General features: G+C 38.2%; 1 protein-coding gene across 1 annotated transcript in view; it reads left to right on the plus strand.

The window, feature by feature from the left end:
* Positions 1-323: 323 nt before the first annotated feature.
* The window catches only part of PHF21A (PHD finger protein 21A), a 122439-nt gene continuing 104739 nt past the window's right edge, over positions 324-18023 (plus strand). Inside the window, exon 1 of the mRNA XM_082484870.1 lies at positions 324-658. The gene's annotated coding sequence lies outside the window, so the exon portion shown is untranslated. The remainder of the gene's footprint in view (positions 659-18023) is intronic.

Consider the following 18023-nt stretch of genomic DNA (forward strand, 5'->3'; position numbering starts at 1 on the left):
CGCTTTGTTTTTCTTGTAACTGAAGTCTACTTTCATTGTCCAGCAGTCTTGCACTCAGCTTTTCTTCTATTAAACACTAATTGTATACTTATGTGATTCCATGTTAGATTGGCACAGTGATTCAGTGTTATGTTTATGTGATATACTGTGTAAATCTTTTTACTTATATTAAATAATCATGGTTTTGAGAAGAAAGGAACTTCTATTAAGTGTATGGTTACTTGAATTCTTCCTTTCAGATTAGTGACTACCTTAACTACTCCCACACTGAGTGTGACTACCCCAGCTACAAATACCATTCTCCAGATGCTACAGTTCCCATTTGTGTGCTTTTGAGGAGAAGGAAGAAAAAAAAAAAAGGCTTTTAAGGGGTAAGGAGGGAGAATATAATAAAAGGGGAAGGGAAGACAGAATTTGAGGTTGATACCTGTGCCTATATATTTACAGGGAGCAGCAAGAGTGCCAGCTGACTGGAATGTAGGGGAAGGAAGATCAGAGCACATCAGTGAAATAATTTTGGAGTGCTTCCTGTTGACTTGTTAATACTGCATGGAATTTGGCCCAGGCAATCTGCTGTTGTGAATCAGCATAGTTTATTCACTTGAGTATAGGTGTGCCTGTTATTATTTGAGAATCTGCTCCACTTGAAAGATAACAGGTCAGTCTGGTAAGTAGTATTATTCCCATGTTTCAGATTAAAAACTGAGGCAGAGAGAAATTGATTTACTCTGTATTGCGGTAAATTTATTTGAGACCTTAAGCTAGGAACGGAGGCTGTCACTTGTATGTTTAATCGAGTGAATTGCCTGCTTCCTTCCAGTATTGAATGTTGTTTTGTTGTAAACAAATGAACATAAAACCGATTTACTGATTAAGTATGGATGGTGTACCAGTTGATAGTGCTTGCCCCAAAGGAGGTGAGATTCTTGTAAAACTCATTGTACAAAACAGGGTACTTTGTTTTTGAAGTTTTGGTTATTTTTTTTTTTTTTAGGTTATCTTGAGTTGAAGGAAAAGTAGAGGTTTGAATGGGGATGTGAAACCTTGTGATGCGTAGAGGAAAGTATTAATAAATATGAATTTGAAATCCAGTGCAATCTGAGTTGCATAGGTAAGCACTGGTACCAAGAAACAGTCCTGAGTTAAGTTCTGCATAACCTGAAAAATGTGGAAGAAAGATAGTGGTGGTGGTTGTTGCTATTGACTTTTTTTTTTGGGGGGGGGGTCCACCTTTCTAGCTCCCTTGTGTTATACTACAATCAATACAAGAAATTACACATTACCACATAGGCACGATTGTTTTTACAGATACTGTTACATGGGCATGCATCCTAAATGTATCCAGAGGGTCAGAGTTAAGGTTAGTGCTTACATTTACTAAATAGAAACATCACTAGAGTGTACTTTGTCTATGACTAGTGTGTGAATGAGGTTCCAGTATCTTTACTGCATAATGCCACTGTTTCTGTAACATACTTTCTGATTTGCTATAGGATTTAACGTAGCTAGTTGCGTGGAATGGTTCAATGCACAGCAAAAGTAACACTGAGTAGCTAGTATCAGCGCTGAACTCTTAGACACTTGTTAAAACTATTCTGTGTACAGCTTATGTGAGCAGAATTCTCCAGTCCTCCCAAGTGAGTACTGTTCAGGGACAGATATCTTGTTCTGTTAATTTGGACAAACCCCTTTTCCAAGTGGAAAATCATCAGAGTCAGCAATACCCAGTCTGCATCTGTCCCAGTTGTCTGGGTCCAGTGTTGCTTCCACTAACTCTTTTAGTGCTGCTTAATAAAGACACTATATTCCAATGCAAACCTGAAAGGTATGGCTCCCTTTTTGTTATGTGGCTCAGTGTCTACTGTGAATAGCTCGCTTAAAGGTGTGAGTCTGATGCTTAGAACTCCATGTGATTGATTCTGTGACTACCAATGGCATTAGGCTCTTGGGCTGTGGTGGGATATCGAATCAGGATCTTTTAAGTGCATGTCTCTTGTTCTGGAGTATATCCAGTTACAACCCTTAATGGCACTGCTTATGGTGTCTACTAGTGTCTTAGAGTATTTGTGGAGCTCAGGAATTTTGGCATATGCCCCTCTAATGTTTCATTAGAGTTGTTCATGTTTTGAGACTCTGGTTCTGCATAAGCCTGGGGTTGACTTTTAGCAGTAAGCTGCTTTAGTACAGTCTCTTTACTGTATTGTTTTTATGTTGTGATATCTCAACTCTTATCTGTGGAGACAGCTTCAAGGCCAAATACAAGGCAACTTCAGTAACTGCTGCATCTCATCTGCTACTCTTCAATGTGACTTCTGTGAAGTAGTATTCTGGTTTTGGTGATCTCTTGATTTATAGATGGGTGTAATGAAACTTCCTGGAGTATCATCTTGTGTTAACAATTTAGTGATGGGCATACTTCTCCTGTTCATGTGCAGTTAGTCCCACTTATATCACCACTGCTTAATGAAATGGTGTTTCTAAAGTAATTCTTACGGCTTGGCATTGAAGGCCTGAGATCCAAAGATACTATGTTGGCCGGCACTTCTTTTTTCAGAGGAAAGACTTTAAATTCTTGTTCTCTGTGTTGCCAAAGGAAGCAGTTCTGCTTTCCATGCAAGTGTCATGGAGGTGTGAAGTAAACCAACATGAGTTTTCCTGTGTAATAATTGAAGAAGTATCAGCAGATATGGCAGAGAGCAGAAACTCCCCTTGAACTTAGGAGGAGATCAAGAGGATAAGCATTTGGTTTTTTTTTTATTGTGAGCAAAAAATGTGAATTATATTTGAGAGGTTTCTTGATACTTCTTGGAGCTCTTTTATACCTCGCTTGGTACTAGAATTTGCTCTCAGTGAGAGATGGAGCACTTCAGAAGAAAACTTTCCAAGTTGTGTATCTGAAAGACAAATTATGCATCTGTGATAGGCTTTACTGGTGCGATGGAGAAGAGAGAAATGTTGCCCCATGGATGATCAGCAGAAGTACTGAAGCATGAATGAAGTCGGAACGCACACACATGTTATGATTAAATCTTCTTGCATTTCTCTTGGGGATACCAACAAATTCAACCTGAAACATTCAGCCTATGACAGCATGGAGTGAGAAAAAAATCTAGTAAATGTGAATCTCCCAACTACAAATAAGAGTGCCAGTTTCTTTGAATTGTTAGTTTGTAGTGCTATTTGTTGCCTGTGTATTTTGCACAAATGATCTTTAGGATGACGGGGCATTATGTTGCTGTTTTCTTTCAGAAGGACCAGTTTCAATGCTAGATAACAACCCCCCTCCCAAAACAAAATGAAAGAATCCCAAACCGACCTGTGTGGTTCCATAAGCCGGTTATTTAAATAACAAAATTACACTATGCCCTATGTGAAATGTACACAAAATGCAGCGCAGCCTGAAATCCTTCTTTTGTTGTCTTTTTGTATGACTTGAGATTTCTCACACAAACTGGATCGTGGTCAGCTTTCTCACCAGTGTAGCTGGGCAATAATTTTATTGAGGCAATGCCTGCATCTTCATGAAACTGATCACAAAGCTGCTGCTCTTTCTTACACGTTTTTATCCTTGATACTTGCTCATTCCTGATAAGGACGATAAGCTTATTGGGTACATCCATCTTCATCTTACTGCCTACAGCAATACCAAAAGGTGGTGTATACCGGACACTTCCTTTGTTTTCCAGACCCATTGTAATTTGGGCTCTAGAAAATAAAACTTCTGTGTTTCTCCCAGATTGAGACCTGCTTGTTTATCCTACATGGCTTTCAGCTTGGCTATCTTCAAAAGCTCATCTGTCAGAAGAGAAGGAAGCTGACAGTGATGAGAAAGCAGACATTCACCAAATTGTTTAGGCAGTGCTTTCTAGCAGCATTAACAGTATTTCCTAGCAGAATTCTGTTCGATGTTTGTCCTGCGCCTCAGCTTGAGGTTATGCATTTTCTGCGACAGTAGTACTTCTTCAGCTAGACTTCCTTATTAAAAAGGAGAGCATCCAGTGCTGTTTCAGGGTCAGACAGGACCTGATGACTTTGGCAAGTTCAGTTTTCTTGGAGAGGAGTCAGACATTCATCTGCATGTTCCCTTTGAATCCATTGGTTCAGAAGATCTTTACTCTGGTCAGCTGGGAGGAAGCCAAATTGTTGCCAATCTTAAATGGGTCTTGGCAGTTTTTCCAGCAAACATCCATGGCTTATGTTTAGTGCTGTTTTCCAACTTTCTGGGTCTTTCTCTGTTAGGAGAGACTAACTGCCTGAATCTTCTTGGGTTGACATCCTGATTAGTGAGGGGCTTATAGGAGAATTTTTCAGCAGTCTGGGTTATGTGAAAACAAAACAAAAAAAAACCAAACCCACACCCTTGAATACTTGATCATGTCTTTATTTCAGTGTTGCATTATAGTACACAATAAGCATAAACCAGTTTGATTTCTGCTTCAGAAGTTAAAATTTCTGGTTTTAACATTACATGCTTGAATGATAGCCTGGTTTGTTTACCAGAAGAACCCACCTCCAAAACAACCAAGACGTATACCAGTATGGCTGCTCAGTGTGATTAAATGTAAGAACTAACATACTGTGCTGGACCAAATGTCCATCTAATCCAGCATCTTGCCTTTATCAGAGGCCAGCAGCAGCAGCTGACTGAACGGCAAAGGAAATGGGTGAATTCTGTCAGCTGCTGAAATATTAACAGTAAATTTCTGACAGACGCTTGTGTAGCTGCTGCCTGAGATGGAAGCTACATTTTGGCTATTGCACTGTGAATAGCAACATCAAACTATTTATAGGTGAATTTGTTTGCTGCCTTTTTGAACTTGTTTGTATCTGTGGCTTCCATAGCGTTCCACAGCAGCGAGTTCCACAGAGTTTTAACTGCATTTTCTGTATGCGTGGTGGGCTGATGTGAGAAAAATAGTTTCATTTGTTTTAAACATACTCCCTAGTTGTAATTCCTCTCTGTACCATTTCTAGCTCTTCCCTTTTTGAGGTGGGGCAGCCAGCATTACGTGCAGCATGCATCACAGCAGAATGTTCCCTGTTTGTTCTCTGTTCTGCTTCTAATACTTTCTGAGATTTTCTCTGACTTCTTGCTGCTGGGAGTTGAACTGTTTGCTTGCAATAATCTCAAAAGCTTTTTTGTAAGTAGTAATGCCTAGTTTAGAATCATCATTGTGTATTTTTAGCTAGGGTTATTTTTTCCTCTGAGTATGTTACTTTGCACTTGTCGACACAGGACAATAAAATGACAAGTGAAAATCAATCATTCGGTATTATCAGATCCCCTATAACTCTTTGAAGTTTGCTTTAGTTTTAACTATCTGGAATAATGGAAAGCATCGTAATCTCTGCAACCTCCCTTTTTGCCAGATCAGTTAAAAGTATGTTCACAGACTCAACCCTGATCCTTGTTATAGTAACTTGCCTGCTTTTTGAGTGTTTAGTGTTCTCTTTATTTTCAGTCTTTTAGTATATTTTGAAGGGGTGGAAGGTCCTCTCATGGATTTTGCTCTGAGGTGGTGTGAGGTGTACAAATGGGTTGATCTTCCTTTTGTTTTTGATGCAATGTGGTGTATGAACCTTTTGCTGTTCAAGATGTGTATATTCCAGTGTCCCTATTCTTTTGCTTTGAAGTTGGATGTCCAAAAACTTCATTTCATTAAGATTGTAATCTTCTATATGAATGCTTAGAAGAGAGAAGAGAGTGTTCCACAGAGATGTGAGATTTTTTTTTTTTTTTTTCCCTTCATGATAGTTTAAATGGCCAGTGCTTTGTAAGCTTAGGACTGTGAATTATATCACCTCTGTTAGGTAGCGGTATTCCTTGCCTCTTTTCAGTTCTTTCTTCTTCAGTTTGTGGAATTCCCTGTTTTGCCTTTTTAATCAAGTCTAGGGAGTTTATATTAACTAGTTGAATTCTTAGGAAGGTGGGAACAGGCGCTTTTCAGAGAAGTATTGCTAGAAAGCAATGCTTCTTTTGATATTATGCTTCCACATGTGAATTTACCTTTCCCTTGCTGCTCCAAGTATTGATTTGGGATTAAATAATTAGACTGACAGAGTAGTACATGTGTTCTTTCTTATCATATCTGAGGGGTAGGAAGAAGGGCTGTGACAGACACTTCTGTCCAGAAGACTTCTAGCCTCGAGGGCAAGAAGACTAATGCTTCATGTGTGAACGCACAGATGTGACATCCAGACTGTAACAATTTGCTTGCTGTAGGAATTGCATCCTTTACTTCAGCTTTGCTCAGTGTGTACGGATTGTACAGATTTTCATGTATCTAGGTGGTTTAGATTCTTGTTGGGGGAATTAACCCCCTTTCAACTTCTTTGCTATTTGTGCATTTGGTAATTTGAATCATAATTTTACATTGTTATGTTCAGAAGCTCCTAGCAGCTTGTGCTCTTGTGTGGGTGCATACTTGCGATGCTTGGCAAGTTGTGGAAAAAAATTTTTTTGGGGGTAGGTTAGTATTAATCTGTTGCGGAATTTGAACAGTTTCTAGTGTACTATGTGACTACAGCAGGAACTAAACTGCAAAAATTTTAATTCATAAAAACTACTTGTATAAGAGCTTTTATGCAGATTTTGAAAAAGTAGGACTGGCAGTTTTACATCATGAATGAGAATTCTGAATAATGTGTTTTAGTTTTGTAGCATGCGTAACCTAAGCAGCTGAAGCTTGCTTCAGTTCTTTGTCTCTACCAGGACAAACCATTGTTTTGTGTTTTAATGAACTTTATTCGGACACTTCTAAAAACATGCAAAGCAAATGAATGAATACTTGCACGTTATAAACTGGGTATCATTATTAATTGTGTGTTTGTATTTGGAAGGTGAAACACTTTAAATGACTTGACAGATGCTGTTCAATGAACTAGTTCTGAAATTGGCAACACACGCTACTGGTGATCCCAGGGACCTTTGGTCTGTTCACTAAACAACCATCCTGTCCTCTTCAGGGGAAAAAAAAAAGTACTTCTTTGCATTCTGCCTTCTTCCAGGACTGGAGTCTGTAGTGTGTATGAAAGGATGATATACAAGCCACTTCCTCCACAGAATCTGTGCCAGGTATTATGTGCTTGTTAATGCAACTTGAGAAAATAGAAAGGGCTGAAATAATTGAAATTCTTAATGTTTCTCCAATAGATGATTTGAAAATATGCCATTTAGCACAGGCTAAAATGACAATAGGGACTATTATTCACTAGGAGTGACTTCTGAGACATTAATTGCCTCTTGTTTTAGAATTCTTTAAAATGCTCATGTTTGTTTTGGGAACTTAAATACCTCCTGCCTGGTACAAGGATGTATGTTTTCTTGCAGAAGAGGGGTCTGAAAAGGGTGTGGAGAGTGGTGTCCTCTTGCTTTTCCTTCATTCTAGGGCAGGTGTTTCTTGGAAGACAAGGGACTTAAATACACCTTGTAATTCAGTTCAGGTATATTGTGCAGAATAGAGAAAGGCCAAACAGCTGCTCAAATTTTGAGATTGGAAACCAAATCTATAATGGGGAAGAGAAAACAAGTCTTTCCAAAGTGTGTATATAAACTTGTTCTCACTTGTCCCTCTTTTTTGTGTTGGTTGTTGCCTAACAGTGAGTTCTTTAGGACTCTCTGTCATAAATATTTTATGTATCAAGTGTGTCAGCATTTCCATTGCAAGGAACTAGTTAAATTACTGTTTAAATAATCATATATTTAGAAAAAAAAAAGTTGCATGTACTCTGGGTTATCTGGGGAATCTCTTATTTTTGAATTGCTGTGGACTGTTCCCTGGAAGGAGCAAACTGTGGTGATTTTTTTTTGCTTGTTTTTGATTTTTTTTTTTTATTGGCATGGATATTATTTGTTTGTTTTAGGAAAAAGTACAGTGAAACCATTTTTGCCTCCAGTATTAAGGTAGAGTATGTATTTCTGTATTTATTCTGAGGGTTCCTTAAAGTTTGGGTGTTATGTGTTGTTTGTTTTGTTTTGTTTTAAATACAGTATTCTGATATATCTTTGACCTCCAGAGTGTTGTCCCTTTTTATTTGGCCTGTTGAAGATGAATTTTGAGACATAGTTTATACCTTAATTCATGCTGTTGTGTTTCCCCAGTAGTTGTGTCAGTCTCATGAAGCTGTGTTGCATCAAGTACTTTACCCAAAATGTCATTCCAAGTAAAGCTATTAGAAAATGTGGTTTTTATCTCAGTGTTGCTCTGTCTTTCCTGGATGAGAAACTTCATGCTATATAGAGACAAAACTTTTTTTTTTTTGTCCTGAATCTGGGGGTTGCAAAGCTACAGGGTATATTAGGAATCCTAAGAGCAGAAAAATGCTGAATTAAATAAAGTAAAAGGTTTAAAGTAGTTGTCAGAGTAGGACTAACCTGGCAGAGAAATCAAGTTCTCTGTAAGAGAATATTTGAGGTACTTGGGCCACCACTTAATTGCACTTTTATTTAATAGCCTTGTATGAAAATAAACAGGGGAGTAAGGCATTGGTGTCGAAAGAGAGAAAGGAATGTGTGAATATTGATCCAGTATTGGACTTGTGTATCTGTTGAGAGAATGGGGAAATCTGAATGTTCATAGAGCCCAGCAGGAAGCAAGCAAGAAGAGGGGATTTTTTTTTTTTTCCCCTTAGAGGTATGCTGCAAAAACAGTTGTGCAGCCTGGCAGACTAAGTCCTGTTGCATTCAAGGAACAAAAAACAACAGCCAACGACGGCTCAGAAGCTGCAGCGTAGCTGGTGTAGTAAAGAAGAAAAAAATAAGGGCCAAATCTTGCACAGTAAGCTGTGATTCGCTCGCCTTTTTAAATACAGACACTACAGCTAAAGGAAGCAGAGAAAAAAAGGTGATGATGGAATGATCTGGTAGTCTAAATGTGAAGGGAAGTGGGGAGAAGGGGTGGACTCCCGCTCATCTGCAGCGGCACTGCACACAGAGCCTACCTGATTTAGGCCTAGCGACAGTTGCGTTGGAGGCCTTGGGAAGGCAGCAAGCGTGTTTTCTCAGTGTGACGTACTTGGGAGTGTGTACAGCCTGCATGCTAAATGCAAGTGGCTGGATTTGACTTCGCTTATAACAGTTCTAAGAATGTAATGAAATCCCTTCTCACTCACGCTTTTATTTTGGGATGGAGGGGGAGAAGAAGGAGCTTTCAATATTCTGTTTAGTTCAGAGTTTGAAACAAGCATGTTTTACTTAATTCTGTTTACTGCCTTTGTGTTTAGACTATTTGTAAAATATGTTGATGCCTTTAAGTGCTCTATCATAATTTATCAGTACACAAAACTAGTAACTCCTGAAAACCCTAATGTTGTTTATTTTCTTTATTTAATATATACACAGAGCAGACTGTAGTTATTGTTATATGGTCTTAAGGTGGTGTCTTTTGTTGTGTTTCTTGGTTGGTTGTTTTTTGTTTTGTTTTGGGTTTTTTTTTTGTGGGTCTCTGTGCTCAGGAGATCAGGAATGCCAAAATGACAACATAGTATAATGAAATAATAGCTGGTGAAATAAAATAAGTTTGACTAAAAAGCAAATAAAATTCAATGTAGAATGAGAAGGTTTTGGTTTTTTTTAGTAAATGTTAGCAGGCTGTACTTAGAACAGGTGTTGTATTTATTCAAGAGGAGAGGAAAACGTAAAACCGTTCTGGTAGCAGCAGAGGGTCTCAGCCGCCTTTTACAGGGTTCAGAGCACCCAACAGAATCAACAGAAGTCTGAGACTTTTTTTTGCATAGAACTGTGTGAAATTAAATTTCCAGTATTCTTTCTAGAAAAAAAATCACTTCAAGCAGGTGTGAAGCGTTACCTTTTTCATCTTGTTCTTAAAATCTGAAGACAGATTAAGAAATAAACGGTTGTTCTTTGATACTTCTGTCATGTGAACATCTGTTCACTAACAAATCATTTTCATATTGTCTACTGACAATTATTTAGAAGGCTGTGACATATTAAGAGCCAGTGTTCTGTAGTGTTGTAAAGGCAAGAATTTATGTATAGTTTCTCCTTTTGAGTCATCTCACTTCCTGTTAAAACAAAATTCCTATAAAAGATAAAATGAGCTCCTGTATTCTTTTAAGTATTTTTCAGTATCATAAAATACAGAACACAAGAATGTACATTAGCAGCTAATTTTCAAGTTTATGCTGCTGTACTTTATATATATGAAATGGCTTATTTTTAATGCATGTACTAAAATAACTAAGTTGAAGAGGCCAGTTTATGATAGAGAACTGTGCCAGACAGGAAATGTGGACCAGTACTTATTCCAGTATATTGACATGGAAGTTGACCCACAGCAAAACCAGCACAGGTTGGTTTAATTTTAGTGTTTAGAGTAAGTCTTAAATGCTGTTTTTTCTTCTTGACCTTTTTAGACAGTCTTTTCCTGGACAATACAGTAAACATGTAAGGAACTGTTATCCCCTGTGCCATAATGAGGATAAGCAGAAAATGATAGTGATTTCTATTCTTCCTGAGTAACAAACAGAACATACAGAATTCAGATGCCGGGCAAACTCAGATGCCTCATTTTTTTCCAGTTGTCTAGTAGGTCTTCCAGTCTCAAAATGAAAAGAACATGTCTATGTGACTGTATCACTGAAAAAATAACTCACAAGCCAAACTTCTGACCAGCTGAGGAAAGTGAAAGATGACTTCTTGATGACTGCTTTAGTTAAAAAGAAAAGCAGCAAAGTGCTCAGTCTCTTACCCACTATAGCACACGGGAACTCAATGACTGCTGAAGGAAGGTCCCCTTCTGCTGCTAGTCCAGTGCTCCTGCTGCTTAAGCTTGTGCTTGGTGCTCCCCAGAGCTATCTGTGAATCACTTCAACTTTCTGTGGAGTGTGACATCCACTCACCCCAGTAAAAGAGTGGGGACTGCTGGTGGTAGGACTTTACAGCTGGAAGAGAACGTAAAGGAGAGTGCCTTGGTCAACTAGATCAGCTGCCTGTGGGAGTGTTCCAGCTGCAGGATAAATTAAATGAAAGTGGAGAAACTGGAGGTAGAACTATAAACTCTGAGCAGAACTGGGATTTACGTAAACCTCTTGATGTAATCTTAGTCTAATCTTTCCTTGTGCATGCTTGAAGAACTATCATTCAGTTAGCAGGTTTCATGGACACACTGAGAGAAGAGCTTTACTGGAAGTACAGCGTCTGATTTTGAAAGTGCTTTATAAATACAGAAGTATAAAAGATTACCTGTTGTAATGTGCTTCTACCATATAATCACTAATCACAATTCATCCGCATTTTTTAATGTTTGCTTATTATTAAATGTGTACCTAGCTTCTGTCTGATACTTGTGAGAAGGGGAAGCTTGTGTAGGTAATGTCCGTAAATCTGTCACTGAAAATCTCCCTGTTGCTCCTCGTGATTCTTAGCCTGTGATGCTTTAAACTGAAAGTCCTTGTGATTGCAGGGGTTGTCTTTTTTTTTTTTTCATTGTAAATGCATGTTAAATTTCTTTGTTCAACAAATTTTCACATTTTGCTTTTCTATTTCTTAATTTTAAAATGCGTTGTGTAAGTATGTCTGTATCCTGTCTGTTGCATGCAAGTTGCCCTTCATCCAATTATGCTTAACACAGATTTATTCCCTTTAAGTATTTTTCACTATACTTTGTAATCATGGAAATGGTGTACAGATAATACTTATAAGGTAAAAGGAAAAACAGGGTGTCTAATGGGACCCTTGCTGTTCTGAAATCTCTTCAGCAAAAAAAAGTCCAGACTCTTTGGATTCTGTTTAAATGTAATAGAAAGCCTTCTGTAATTCTGAATGGCTTTCTAGAATATTGTATTCACTTCAAATAAATTAGTTCATACATTCATGTTGGATAGTACTTTAAAAATTCACATTCTTTCACCTCAGTTCTCTCAGTTGTGTAATCACAAAACTTTGCTCTTCATTGAAATGCTAGATTTAAAAAAATTTCAGTTGATTTGCAGTCACTCTGTGCTAATACTGAAACTGAAAGCTTGTTTTTGCTTGCTGGTGCTGTTCTTAAATGCTTGTATTTTGGACTGGCACTTTCACTGTTTCCTCTCTAAAGTCTGGAAAAATGAGCAAAACACTCGGTTACTTTGAGTTGTGTATACTTCCTTTATCCTGCCTCCCCTCTCCAGGAGCAGAATCTTTCCCTTCCTTAACAGCTGAGGATATGTGTGTGTGGGAGGGGATTGGTTTGTTTTGTTTAATTTTATTCTTTATCTTTAGTGTTTTGCTCTTAACTTTTTTTTTCACTTGTTTGGCATTTCCCCCTGCTGGCAGATTGAGTTAATAGCACTGCGTTCTGCTGTGGAAATGGAAGGCTGTAGTTGTCCTTGAATGTCACTGTTTTGTGGCTGAGGCGTTGGCTGCTTTTCTGTTGTGGTTGTGGGTTTGTGGTTTTTTTTTTTGTCGTTTTTTTTTTTTTTTTTGTCCTCTGAAAGTCTCTGGTAGATAAATAAAATTAAAAGAATAGTTTGTACAAGCAGGCGATGTGCACATATCTGAAGTTCTCACCATCAGAAGTGCAGTAGCACTTCCAGTGATAGTCAGAGACCTTTAGTTTTGCATTTCATGCCCGCAGTCTTGCAACACTACCCAGATCATCTCCTTTTGTACTCTGGACCTCTTCTGAAAACTCTTGAGGCACTTCTGCCCCACTAATGCATCGTTCCTACAAGCCAGTTCTTTCCAAGAGAAAGTGGATTGCCAGAAGGGAAAAGAGTTTGGCACTCAATATGAAATTTCTCATCATGTTTAAAATAATAAAACAAGAAATCCGTGATCCCTCTGTTCTTAATGGAATTTAAGGGGAAAAAATACTTTAATCAGGACTGGAGTAGAGTTTTCTTAATTTTTTCTTGTTCCTTGCATCTTCAGTTGTTAAATCCATTTATAGGATTTCCTCTGTGTGTTCTTCCTAGAAAGTAGTCTTTTCTCCTCCTCACAACTCCTTTTCCTCTATGTCTTTTTCCCCAAATAGTTCTCTGTCTCTGCAGTATGAAAGGAAGGCAGAAACTTCTCAATGACTGGAATGAGAAATTTACAACACACCTTAAGAACAGTAGAGGTTAATGAACTGATCTAGGCATGTTATTAAACAAACACCAAAACACCAACCTCCAAACAACTTCCCTTTGAATTTCTTATAAATTTTGAGACACAACAGTGTGCTAGTACAGGTGTGAGGGGATGACTCATAGAATAGTTTGGGTTGGAAGGGACCTTTAAAGGACATCTAGTTCAATCTCCCTTGCTCAGAGCCCTATCCAAGCTGACCTTGAATGTTTCCAGGGACAGGGCATCTAGCACCTCTCTGGGCAACCGGTTCCTGTGTTTCACCACCCTCATTGTAAAAAATTTCTTCCTTATATCTAGTCTAAATATCCCCTCGTTTAGTTTAAAGCCATTACCCCTTATCCTATTTCAACAGGCCCAGCTAAAAAGTTTGTCCCCATCTTTCCTGTAGGCCCCCTTTAAGTACTGAAAGGCCGCAATAAGGTCTCCCTGGAGCCTTCTCTCTGCCAGAGTGAACAACCCCAACTTTCTCAGCCTGCCCTCATAGGAGAGGTGCTCCATCCCTCTGATTATTTTTGTGGCTCTCCTCTTGACTCCTGTTTTCTACTGACCATCCATATTCTTTCCCCCCCCAGCTGTTTGTATACTTTGTAAATAAGTTGAAACTAATTTTTAAAAAATATAAAATTCCAGTTCTAAGGCTTACCAGATTAACTGACATTTTTTTAAGTTTAATTGATAAACTTTTTCTGAAAAAATCATGTTTCTAACAACTCTATGGAATGTGGCAGAACACAGCAAAGATTTTTAGAAACAAACACCAAACTCTGCCTTCCACTGATTTATATCTGTGCATCATGTAAATGTTATAATTTTTGCAAAAAATTCCATGGTTCTCTGCTTCAAATATGAAACTTTGCTGTTGCAACATTAGTAAAGCATAAACTCACAGACTTAATTAGGACTGGGGTTTCCTCTTCATGTTTGTATAGGTAAACAGTCCTTCTACATAACAAAGTAATTCACTAAAATAAAAGTTCAGGTCATCCAGCTTTTGACATGAGCAGGAATTTAGCCGTGCTGTGTAGAACGTGGGTTTGTGTTTCTCTAAAACCGGTGAATGGCAACTCACTGAGCACAGTGAGGCTTAGCGTTCTTGTTTGTGTTTCTCTGTCTGCAGTACCATAACTTTTGAATGCAACAATGCTGTAAAACATTCCTATACATTGGTTTCTAGGTGCAAAAAGCAGAATTGTACTGATGATAGTTTTATGACTGTTAGAAGGGGTTAGATGGGGAATACATTGAGCCTGTGGTATCAAGTCATGAAGAACTTCTGCCTGACTTACTAATGGTCCTAGGTTAGAGAGGCAGACTTTCTGTAATTTTCTAGTTTAGTTTTTATCTTAAAAATAAAAAATCTGTTTCCCTGAATGTCTCATTTATCGTATGGAAGGAAATAGAAAATCGGGGAGTTCAATTTGCTGTGGATTGGTTTTGTTTTCTTTTAAATGGCAGCACTTTTCTTTTTTCTCTTAGAAGGAAGGAAGGTATATGTGCGTGAGAAGTGGGAGGATGAGTGTTTTATCTTCAAGGTGGCTTAAATGGTTAATCCTTGCCGAGTTAAATTAACTGTTTACCTTTCAAGTGTAAGTGGCTTTATGATATGCTTCTCTGATTCAAAAAATATACTAAGACTGTTCAAAGAAGAGGTGTTTGTGCATGGTAAATCTGCACCTTAAATCTGCTCAGGTGAGAGAGGTGATCCTGAGTTTTTTAAAACATGCTTGTGCTAACTTTCCACTAGGCCAAATGTGGTTTTTCATTTTGCTATAGAGCATGATCTCATCCCCCACCCCACCCCCTAGATGCCAGGAAAGACTGTGTTCAGGAAGAGTTATTAATGCCTATCAGAGCTGTTGTCATGGGACAAGCAGAGCTAAGAGGGTAGTCTTCATCTGTTTACATATGTTTGACGGCCATGGCAAGTTTTGGTTGATATTTTAAAAATCAGTTTGTGAAGTGGTTTTGTCTTTACAATGGGGATTGTCTTTTCAGCTGTAATGAGTTTTTTAGCTCATTTTCTGTATGTTAGGTATAATACTGCTTCTACAAAGGCAAATGATGGCATCACACACTTCCTTTTAAGCTTAGTTTGATGGTTTTCTAAACTGTTTTAGAGACGGTAAAGCAATCTGTCGCCAAATGAAATCAGCTTTTGGTGTCTTTAACTCCAAATTGCATCCATTTCATGGCTAATCATCGCAGCACAGGAACTTGGGGTCGGAATTTGAGCTTGTGGTTTGAATCCTGTAGGTTGTCTGTCAACAGAAAATCCAAATTCCTTGACCATTTTAGTGGCTGTTATCCACCAGTATTGGGTGGGGATAGGGAGGAGAAAGAGACAGAAGTTAGAAAGGAGTTGTGTAGACGGACAACCTGGAAGACATGGCTAGTACCCTTCAGTGCAGTCTCCATTATCTTGAGCAACCCTGTTGGTCCCTTTCTCGCCTGCCTGGCACGTGTTAGTAAGGCTGACTGGGAGTTCTCCCAGCTGCAGCACAACGACAAGATCAGATTCCCTGCACTGGCACATGGGAGGCCTGTTTTTAATCACAGGAGCGGCAGTACTAACGCTGCTAACGTGGTCATTGAAATGTGAGCCTTATAAAAATGTAATTTGAAATAGCTTGTATATCACCTGTCTGGGCTGTGTTTGGTCTGTCTTTTTCTTGAGACTGCAGAAATTCTGTCCTGTTAAGGAATACAGTTTTCTTCATTTCTGACCTGAAAATCACAGTAAATAACTATTAAGATTTGTTTTCCTAGAAGCTACCTAGAGCTATAGAGTGCTCTTTATATATGATGCCTTTCAAATATAGGAAGGAGAGCTGTTGCTGTGAGGAGTTCACATCTAAAGACAGAGGTCCAGAGAAAACTGTTAATTCCTTCTATATGCAGTGTATTTTGCACAAAAAAAAGTATCAATTTTTAATTTTTTAATTAATGTTTTACTGTTAGTGTTGTCAGGCAATGCTCTGAAATGTGAAAGAACGTCAGGCTCACAAATGCCTGTGCACAACAATTAGTCCTTTTTCATCTGAGTCCATCCTGTGCACATAACAAGACTGTGATCCTATTGGCAAAGAGTAAAAATTACATAATTAAATATTGTAATGGGATATGTACATATAAAGTTCCTGATTAAAGTTACATGGTCTAACAGTAAACATGTGCTGGCTTTCAGAGCTAGGGAGAATGCTAACTAAAAATGGCTAAACAAGACTTTTCATTTGTCCCATTTTTTTCCAAATGAGTGCCTGGTTACAGTAGCATGAGCTTTATTGTGTGACCTAAAGGTAACAACAAGTATCTGATTGATGTAACCAAACATTTCAATATACAGATACTTAGCATTTATATAGTCTTAAACCTTCAGGTGCTGTATGCTAAAATGTTTAACCACCATATGTAGTTCTTCTGATGTCCTGGGGGCTACCAAGCCTTAAACATAGGAGTTTTGTGTTTGAGGTCTTCATTTTTGTAATAGTCCCATGAAATGAGTAACTTTTCTCCTTGTTACAGACTTCAACAAAAGCTTAAAGTTGATGTGCAAAATATGATTGTTTTGGTAACGATGGTGTATTTTTCCTTACATATGTTGTCTAGACTTGTTAAAAAGGTTAAGAGCCTGCATTTGTTTTGAGGGGGTGGGGGTTGTAAGTTCTTTAAGTGTGTGTATACATCAAACCACCCTTCCTGTCAGTAGCACTAACATCAGATTCTCAACAGTGAATCTCACTAAGAAAAATGTATTTCTAGAACTTTGTTTTATTTGGTTAGTGCTAATTTTAATTGCTTTTTGGTTTTGGCTTGTAGTAAACATAGGTAAGCATTGCTGAAGCTTTTCTTCTAATCATATGTATGTTTTGGTAAGAAGGCAGTGTTCTTTATCCACCTCTGCTTTTTATTTAGAAATCTGACTCCCAGAGCTGGGGTTTTAACCCTCTCCCCCCCCCCCCCCCCCCCCGATATTGCAGAATATACTGTAATAATCTGAATTAGCTGTGCAGACTCATACCTCGGACAGCTGACAGCACTTGTTTCTAAAGCCTTCAAAAGGCAACTTCAGTAAATGAATAGCTGAGATTTTGTGATACATTTCTACTTGCTGAAGTTTTTGTTAAGAAACCCTGCAAAATGCTAAACTCTTCAGACTTCTCTATTGACGGGAGTGATTGTGAGCTATCTAACCTTAACTTTCTAATGTGTATTGTAGTGAGAACGAGAGAGGCAGTGTGAGTTTGTGTACATCTTGCTGTGAACAAGAAATAATCTAATTTCATCTATAGAGCAGATCTTATCTGGTACCTTTTTCATTAATACTATTCTGGGTTGGTTTCCAGTAGCCAAAAATGCAGAGAGTTGTCAAGAACCAAAGCTACAGATTTAGTTGGTCGTAACTATACTCTCTGCTATAAAAATGTTAAGAGCAATGGAAAATGTAAGTCGGTTTAAGATGCTTGGAGTTAGCAATCTCAGATGTTTGTTCTTCATTTCTCTGTCTCAATTCCCTACCAAAGAAAACTTGCCTGTATTGGGCACAAGTTCTGTAGCTGTCGTTAGCGTGCTGCTTATGAGGAAACCAATTCTTCATTTGCGGTAGAGCTTAGATGTTGAATTTAAAAAAGCATGCAAACTGAAAAATCAGGATGAAAAGAAATTATTCAACTGATACTTCATTCTTAAGCTTGTCCTCTCTGCTAAATGAGGCAGAGATACCAGTAAAAATAGTATACTTGCATGAGGGCAGAATTAAAGTATTTTGTATTTGCAAAGGCTTGACTTTCAAATATTATCCTGTTCTGACCACTTAAGAAAAAGCCTGTAGTAACTGATGTACAGAAGAGGATGCAAATGTATTTCCATTCCCTGTCTAGGTCCTCTCTAAGTGACTTCTCCAAGGCAACACAGCAAATCACTCGGATAGTCACAATTAAACTCCTGGTGTTCC

The sequence above is a fragment of the Vanellus vanellus genome (genome assembly GCF_965231255.1).
Source record: "Vanellus vanellus genome assembly, chromosome: 6".
In the NCBI taxonomy this organism is placed as follows: domain Eukaryota; kingdom Metazoa; phylum Chordata; class Aves; order Charadriiformes; family Charadriidae; genus Vanellus; species Vanellus vanellus.